This window comes from Erinaceus europaeus, chromosome 11 (genome assembly GCF_950295315.1).
Source record: "Erinaceus europaeus chromosome 11, mEriEur2.1, whole genome shotgun sequence".
In the NCBI taxonomy this organism is placed as follows: domain Eukaryota; kingdom Metazoa; phylum Chordata; class Mammalia; order Eulipotyphla; family Erinaceidae; genus Erinaceus; species Erinaceus europaeus.
This window is the reverse complement of record NC_080172.1, coordinates 88,089,766-88,099,238: the sequence shown is the minus strand read 5'-3', so window position 1 is coordinate 88,099,238 and position 9,473 is coordinate 88,089,766. Positions and strand designations below refer to the sequence as shown.

Here is a 9,473-nt window from a genome sequence, read left to right as displayed (position 1 = left end):
TTTTGTTTGTTTCTGATATGTAATTACTTAAATTGAGGACTATGAATATTCAGGAGGATAAAAGAAAGGATTTTGCCTCCATGTTCATCAAAAACACACCATTCCTGATTTTTTTCTTTCATCTAATGGAAATGGACTCTACTCAAAATCAGTGATTTATTTTTAAACCCTCTCTGATCCCTCACTCCTCTCCCAAATTCTCTAATGATATCATGATCTCAAACTACATTAGCTCAACAGAGATCAAAACTTCAATGCTAATTCCTTCCTTTGCCATTAAGAAATCCAGATCTTTACCAAAAGGCATATGGGAATGTCAGCTGAAGGCCTTATAACACTCCTTATAACCTCCTTGGTGCCCTCAAATCTAACAACAGCCTGCTCAAGAAAATCATGTACCAGACTTTTGGATTCATTATGTACAGACATTTTCCTCTGAACTTTAAAGCTCCCTCCCCACCTTCCTCTGGGGACACACTAACTTCAGAATATGTAGCAAGCTGTTCTCTGAGGGAGGTGCCTACCAAATATGAATCTCTTCCTCTATGGAAAGCTCTTTTCTGCCTATATTGACTTTCTGGGAAGAAAGAGATGATACTTGTTTGGCTGTAACATAGCACTGAAATTAGATAGACAGGTTGTAAAGAACCTAATTAGGAAACCTATCTGGTCTCTTTCTGTCTAAACCAATTTTCAGGTTATGGTCCTTAAAATACTTCTAGTAAGAAGAAAAAAAAAGAAAAAGAAAGGAGTTTTTTTCCTCAATGTTTAAGTTAGAAGTAGGTAATCTACCTGTCATAAATCTATTCAGGCTTAAATTCAAACCATTTTATATTAGAGTAGATTTTCATTTTCCCTAATCATATTCCTAATAACCTGGGAGACTAGGATTCTACTATGATGATTTCAAAAGAAGTAGAATGAGAGCTTGAGAATTCTAAGGTAAATGAGTGAGAGAGAAGAGAGAAGAGAGAGGGAGAGAGAGAGACTAAGTCACTCCTATCACCTGGATCACCTTGTCAGTTTCTCTCCTAAGGGAAAGTGGAAATAAAAGAATCTTTAGCTCCTCGTTGTGGTCAACACCTGTTACTAATTACCCTCTCTTTCTTAAAAAAAAGAGTTAATAAAGCACATGAATTATTTTGACATAGAGAGGTGCTTTGGAGAAATACAAGAATTCAAATTATAAAATTAAAGTCTATGCTGTTTCATGAGCCTATTAGAAATTTATCTAAATTTCAGTTCAAGCACTCAGCAGATTTTAATACTCTCAGAAGTTCAAGAATCACCAAGATAAATCTAACTACTAAAGCATTTGGTATTACATTGATATACTATTTCTCTAGAAAAAAAAATGTTGTATGCTTCACATTGGTTTGGTCTCCCCCCCACCCCCACCTCTGAGAGATTTGGTTTGGCCCTTGCTAGTTTCACGCCTCTTTTTCTCCCCGCCCCCTATGCTATGTAGTTCGGGAGTTCTTGGCGCGGTTGGGTAAGGAAAAGGATGCAGGACAGATCTGTGTGGTGATTAGTTTGGGTTAGTTTATGAATCGTTGTTCGTGAATAAAGAAATACAGCTTCACTGCCCAGCCATGTGTCTCTGGTCGTCTCTGTCTACTGCTGCAAAGCTAGCCCAGCTAGCTCAGTCGGTAGAGCATGAGATTCTTAATCTCAGGGTCGTGGGTTTGAGCCCCACGTTGGGCGCCATTTGTCGTTAAGGTTCGGGGCTCCAGCAGGCCGGGCTAGCTTTGTGGCGGTAGACAGAGACTCGAGGACACACGGCTGAACCGGGAAGCTGTATTTCTTTATTTACGAACAACGATTCATAAACTAACCCAAACTAATCACCATACAGATCTGTCCTGTATCCTTCTCCTCACCGGCCGCACCAAGAACTCCCGAACTACATAGCATAGGGGGCGGGGAGAAAAAGAGGCATGAAAATAGCAAGGGCCAAACCAAATCTCTCAGAGGTGGGGGTGGGGGGAGACCAAACCAATGTGAAGCATACAACAAACAAATATGTGTGTACATGTGTATATGAATATTTATAGGTTATATATAGATATATGGATATAGATATAATTCACCCCTTAGGCATGAAATTTAAGTGTTACAATTACTGTATTTAAGAAAAGGAACAGAGGGAGAAGTGTGGAAGATGGCGGACTGAGAAGCTGCTAACAGCGTGTTCTTTGATCACATCTTCTGGAAACGGTAGGATTTTCTGCCTTTAGCAGGCCTGTCAATAAGGGGTGACACCAAAGAGGTGATTATAATTTAATTTGGGTTAAGAATTAGAGTAAAGGTGACACGAACTAGCGGGGCTCCAGAATTCCCAGGCGGCGCCGGGCAAGGCGAGTGCGCCGGGCATTGTCCTCCGCCTGGGAAGGCGGCTCCTCCGCCAGTTGCAGAGCGCTGCTGGGCGGCGGGCAGAGGACGCGGAGAGAGCACTTTAGCTCGGGGGCTTTCTCATGGGAGTCTCCAGGGACCACCGCAACCCTGAGGGCGGATCCAAAGACTTCTTGAGTATAGCTCTCATTGGATCAAAGGACATGGAGCTAGTTTTCATTTTCGAGAAATCCTTTAAAAAAGTCTGGAGGGGGGGTTTCCCAGAAGATGACGGACAGAGAAGCTACTAGCCTCTGAGCTAAAAAAACACACTCCCTGGAAACAATAGGATTTTCTGCCTTTAGCAGGCCAGCCAATAAGGTGTCATAGTGGTAACAAAGACATGACTATAACTTAATTTGGGTTAAGAATTAGAGTAGGGAAAAAAATTATTTTTTCTTCCTTTTAATTTTCAAGCATATATCCTTCCCGCCCCCCCCCCATAAGCAGTCCCTGGGGACCAGCTCCTAGCAGGATACCCCATACCACATAACAGGGTGTTTTTTTGAATTCACTAATACACATTTGGGAAGTTCCTTGCACTGCTCTTTAATTAAAACTCTTTTTCTTATCTTCTCCCTTTTCTCATAATTCTCTCTCTCTCTCTCTCTCTCTCTCTCTCTCTCTCTTTTATCTTGTCATACATTTCTTCTTTCTTCTTTGACTTTCTGAATTTGAGATTAATTTGGGGAAGAAATCTGACTCAGAGTGGACTCTCTATGTGTATATCTCTGCTATAGTTCCCTTTCCCCTCTTGTTACCCCTAGAATATACAGTGGATAGTAGATTTGCATAACTGTCTATTCTGGCTATCCTCTCTTTCTTTTCTGTTTCATCACTAGAATTTGGTTACTATTTTTTTTACGGACTGGAGAAATTGTTTGGCTAAATGGTAACGATTAAACTATTTCAATACTTACTTCAGTTGCTACTGTATTTCCGGAGGTTGGTGAGTGCAATTGTCATAAAGGTATTTAGTACAGTGTTACTTGTACTCAAGACACAACAATTGAGGAACAACAGAGCATAAAAGAAAAAGAGAAACACATAAATAAAAAAATGGGTAGATTAAAAACAAATAAAACTGCTACTCCAATGAATGAAGACAAGAGCCCAGAAGAAACTACAAATCAGCCAGAAGTAACCATAGATAAGAAAAGTATGCAAGCAATAATAAACTTATTAATCACAGAAATGAAAACAACATTGGAGGAAAGGAATGGCAGTATTAGGGAAACAACAGTTGAGACCCCCAAGGAAAATACTGATTATCTTGAGGCAATTAGAGAACTGAAAGCTGAAATAGCTGTAATGAAGAAAGAAGCTGAGGCAAGGGAAAACAGACTAACAGAAGCAGAAAACAGAATTAGTCTGACAGAGGATGAGTTAGAGAAAACGAAGAAAGAGGTGAAAGAGCTTAAAAAGAGATTTAGAGACACTGAAAACAACAACAGAGACATATGGGATGATCTCAAAAGAAGTAACATTCGGATAACTGGCCTGCCAGAGGAAGAAAGAGAGGAAGGGGAAGCAAACATTCTAGAGGAAATAATACAAGAAAACTTCCCGGACCTGAATAACAGAAAGGATATCAAGGTTCAAGAGGCCCAGAGAGTACCAAACAGAATCAACCCAGACCTGAAGACACCAAGACACATCATAGTCACAATGAGAAGAAGTAAGGATAAAGAAAGGATCCTAAAGGCTGCAAGAGAGAAACAAAAAAGTCACATACAAGGGAAAACCCATAAGACTATCTGCAGACTTCTCCACTCAAACTCTAAAAGCCATAAGGGAGTGGCAAGATATCTATCGAGCCCTGAATGAAAAAGGGTTTCAACCAAGGATAATATATCCTACTAGACTTTCATTCAAGCTAGATGGAGGGATCAAAACCTTCTTAGACAAACAACAGTTAAAGGAGGCAACCATCACCAAGCCGGCCCTGAAAGAGGTACTAAAAGACCTCTTATAAACAAGAACATCAATATAATACTTGTAATATATCAGAGTAAACAAATTGTTTTTTAGAACAATGGCACTACAATACATTAAATCCATAATATCAATAAACGTCAATGACTTAAACTCACCCATCAAAAGGCACAGGGTGGGGGGATGGATCAGAAAACATAACCCAACCATATGCTCCTTGCAAGAATCCCATCTGTCACAACAAGATAAACACAGACTTAAAGTGAAAGGATGGAAAACTATCATACAGGCTAACGGTCCACAAAAAAGGGCAGGAACAGCCATTCTTATCTCAGACACGATAGATTTTAAATTAAATAAAGTAACAAAGGATAGGCAAGGACATTACATAATGATTAGAGGAAAAATCAGACAAGAAGACTTAACAATTATTAACATCTATGCACCCAACGAGGGACCATCTAAATACATTAAGCATCTGCTGAAAGAATTTCAAAAACACCTCAATAGTAATACAATAATAGTGGGAGACTTCAATACCCCACTCTCACACTTAGACAGATCAACAAAGCAGAGAACCAATAAAGATACAAGAGAATTGAATGAAGAGATTGACAGACTAGACCTCTTGGACATTTTCAGACTCCTCCACCCCAAAAAACTGGAATACACCTTCTTTTCAAATCCACATAACACATACTCAAGGATAGACCACATGTTAGGCCACAAAGACAGCGTCAATAAATTCAAGAGCATTGAAATCATCCCAAGTATCTTCTCAGACCACAGTGGAGTAAAACTAACATTTAACAACAAATGGAAAATTATTAAAAGACATAGAATTTGGAAACTAAACAACATGCTCCTTAAGAACCACTGGGTCAGAGACTCACTCAAACAGGAAATTAAAATGTTCCTGGAAACTAATGAAAATGAAGACACAACCTATCAAAATATTTGGGACACAGCTAAAGCAGTACTGAGAGGGAAACTTATAGCCATACAATCACACAATAAACACCAAAAAGAAGCCCAAATGAACGACCTTACTGCACACCTCAAGGACTTAGAGGAAGAGGAACAAAGGAACCCTGAAGCAACCAGAAGGACAGAAACCACTAAAGTTAGAGCAGAAATAAACAACATCGAAAATAAAAGAACCATACAAAAGATCCATGAAGCCAAATGTTGGTTCTTTGAAAGATTAAACAAAATTGCCAAACCCCTAGCCAGACTCACCAAACAAAAAAGAGAGAAGACTCAAATTAATAGAATTGTAAACGATGCAGGAGATATCACAACTGACACCACAGAAATCCAGAGAATCCTGCAAAACTTCTATAAAGAACTATATGCCACCAAGCTAGAGAATCTGGAAGAAATGAACTATTCCTAGAAACCTATGCCCTTCCAAAACTGAACCAAGAAGAACTACAAAATCTAAATGCACCAATCACAGACAAAGAAATTGAAACCGTTATTAAGAATCTCCCAAACAACAAAAGTCCTGGACCAGATGGCTTCATAATCGAATTCTACAAAACTTTCATGAAACAGTTAATACCCATACTTCTTAAGCTATTCCATAAGATTGAAGAAACAGGAATACTCCCTTCCACCTTTTATGAAGCCAACATCACCCTGATACCAAAAGCTGATAGGGACAGAACAAAAAAGGAAAACTACAGAGCAATAACTCTGATGAACATAGATGCCAAAATATTAAACAAGATCTTGGCCAACTGGATACAGCAACACATCAAAAAGATTGTTCATCATGACCAAGTGGGATTCATCCCAGGAATGCAAGGCTGGTTCAACATCCATAAGTCAATCAATGTCATTCACCACATCAATAAAAGCAAAGCCAAAAACGACATGATTATCTCAATAAATGCAGAGAAAGCCTTTGACAAAATACAACACCTATTCATGCTCAAAACTCTACAAAAAATGGGAATAGATGGGAAATTAGTAAAGATAGTGGAGTCTATATATAGCAAACCTACAGCCAACATCATACTCAATGAACAAAAGCTGAAAGCATTCCCCCTCAGATCGGGGACTAGACAGGGCTGTCCACTGTCACCGTTACTCTTCAAAATAGTATTGGAAGTTCTTGCCATAGCAATCAGACAAGAGAAAGAAATCAAAGGAATACAGATTGGAAGGGAAGAAGTCAAGCTCTCACTATTTGCAGATAATAGGATAGTATACATAGAAAGACCTAAAGAATCCAGTAGAAAATTACTGGAAGTTATTAGGCAATATAGCAAGGTATCAGGGTACAAAATCAATGTACAAAAATCAGTGGCATTTCTTTATGCAAACACTAAATCTGAAGAAGAAGACATCCAGAAATCACTCCCATTTACTGTTTCAGCAAAATCAATCAAATACCTAGGAATAAAGTTGACCAAAGAAGTGAAAGACTTGTATGCTGAAAACTATGAGTCGCTACTCAAGGAAATAGAAACTGATACCAAGAAATGGAAAGATATCCCATGCTCATGGATTGGAAGAATAAATATCATCAAAATGAATATTCTCCCCAGAGCCATATACAAATTTAATGCAATACCCATCAAAGTTCCACCAAGCTTCTTTAAGAGAATGGAACAAACACTACAATCATTTATCTGGAACCTGAAAACACCTAGAATTGCCAAAACCATCTTAAGGAAAAGAAACAGAAATGGAGGCATCACACTCCCAGACCTTAAACTATATTATAAAGCCATCATCATCAAAACAGCATGGTACTGGAACAAAAATAGGCACACAGACCAGTGGAACAGAATTGAAAGCCCAGAAGTAAATCCCCACACCTATGGGCATCTAATCTTTGATAAGGGGGCCCAAAGGATTAAATGGAAAAAGGAGGCTCTCTTCAATAAATGGTGCTGGGAAAACTGGGTTGTAACATGCAGAAGAATGAAATTGAACCACTTTATCTCACCAGAAACAAAAATCAACTCCAAATGGATCAAAGGCATAGATGTCAGACTAGAAACAATCAAATACTTAGAGGAAAACATTGGTAAAACACTTTCCCACCTACACCTCAAGGACATCTTTGATGAATCAAACCCAATTGCAAGGAAGACTAAAGCAGAAACAAACCAATGGGACTACATCAAATTGAAAAGCTTCTGCACATCCAAAGAAACTATTAAACAAACAGAGAGACCCCTCACAGAATGGGAGAAGATCTTCACATGACATACATCAGACAAGAAACTAATCACCAAAATATATAAAGAGCTCAGCAAACTTAACCGCAAAAAAGCAAATGACCCCATCCAAAAATGGGCAGAGGAAATGAACAAAACATTCACCTCAGAGGAGATCTAAAAGGCTAACAAACATATGAAAAACTGCTCTAGGTCACAGATTGTCAGAGAAATGCAAATTAAGACAACACTAAGATACCACCTCACTCCTGTAAGAATGGCATACATCAAAAAGGACAGCAGCAACAAATGCTGGAGAGGATATGGGGACAGAGGAACCCTTTTACATTGCTGGTGGGAATGTAAATTGGGACAGCCTCTGTGGAGAGCAGTCTGGAAAACTCTCAGAAGGCTAGACATGGACCTTCCATATGATCCAGTAATTCTTCTCCTGGGGTTATACCCCAAGGACTCCATAACACCCACCCAAAAAGAGGTGTGTACTCCTATGTTCATAGCAGCACAATTCATAATAGCTAAAACCTGGAAGCAACCCAGGTGCCCAACAACAGATGAGTGGCTGAGAAAGCCGTGGTATATATACACAATGGAATACTATGCAGCTATCAAGAACAATGAACCCACCTTCTCTGACCCATCTTGGACAGAGCTAGAAGGAATTATGTTAAGTGAGCTAAGTCAGAAAGATAAAGATGAGTATGGGATGATCCCACTCATCAACAGAAGCTGACTAAGAAGATCTGAAAGGGAAACTAAAAGCAGGACCTGATCAAATTACAGCAGGAACCTCACATCTCCACTATACAGCCCCTACTGCCCCTAGTCCTGGAATCCTTGGATAGGGACCACTTTCCCGTATGCATCTCCCAATCCAAACCAAATAATATTGCATCCGCCGATCACAACCTACCCAACACAATGATTGCCACCTCAACATGCTTCACCTCAGACTATATCCAGAGACTTCATGTGTGGAATGACAACCCTTCAGCTTCATTACTCGGGTGAGACCTTTCCTTTTATAGTACACTCTAGTTTCATCGCAGGTAATTCACTTTCTAACAAAGTCCATAACCTAGATATACACCAGTTGCTGTGAGTGAGAGCTTATGTGCACACATATCCATAAACTACTTCAAAATATATACCTGAAAGCAGAAGTACACTAGAGTTTGCAGTGAGTACCTCCCTAACACTTCCTCTCCACTATTCTAAGCTTGGGATCCATGATTGCTCAACAAATTGTTTGGCTTCATATGTTAACTCTCTTCAACCACCAGGTTCCAGATGCCACCAGGATGCTGGCCAGGCTTCCCTGGATTGAAGACCCCACCAATGTGTCCTGGAGCTCAGATTCCCCAGAGATACACCTTACTAGGGAAAGAGAGAGGCAGACTGGGAGTATGGACCGACCAGTCAACGCCCATGTTCAGCGGGGAAGCAATTACAGAAGCCAGACCTTCTACCTTCTGCAACCGTCAATGACCCTGGGTCCATGCTCCCAGAGGGCTAGAGAATGGGAAAGCTACCATGGGAGGAGGTGGGTTATGGGGATTGGGTGGTGGGAATTGTGTGGAGTTGTACTCCTCCTACCTTATGTTTTTGTTCATTAATCCTTTCTTAAATAAAAAATTTTAAAAAAAGAAAAGAAAAGGAACAGAAAAAAAAATTTAGGAAAGCATTTCAAGGTCCCACAGCTAGAATCAGAAAATAGAATTTACATCCTGGTCTGTTGGCTTCCCAAGCCCTGTATTATTTTTTTCTCACTGTGCCAGGCAGCTTCCATTAGGTAGTGACAAATGCCCTAGTGTTGAGAAAATTAAAAATCTATCATTGATGTTCCATATCTTTCCTTAGTTGTTATTGCTGATGTTGTTGCTATTTATGTGAGGATGTCTGATATTTGGGAAAAAGGAGTCACTGTATGTACATCACTACATTGCTAATGTAGTC

The 9,473-nt window shown here is 39.6% G+C and overlaps 1 non-coding gene across 1 annotated transcript; it reads left to right on the top strand.

The window, feature by feature from the left end:
- Window positions 1-1,631: 1,631 nt before the first annotated feature.
- On the top strand, window positions 1,632-1,704 carry TRNAK-CUU (transfer RNA lysine (anticodon CUU)). The gene has a single exon. It is a non-coding gene; the product is annotated as a tRNA-Lys (tRNA).
- The last annotated feature ends 7,769 nt before the right edge of the window (window positions 1,705-9,473 follow it).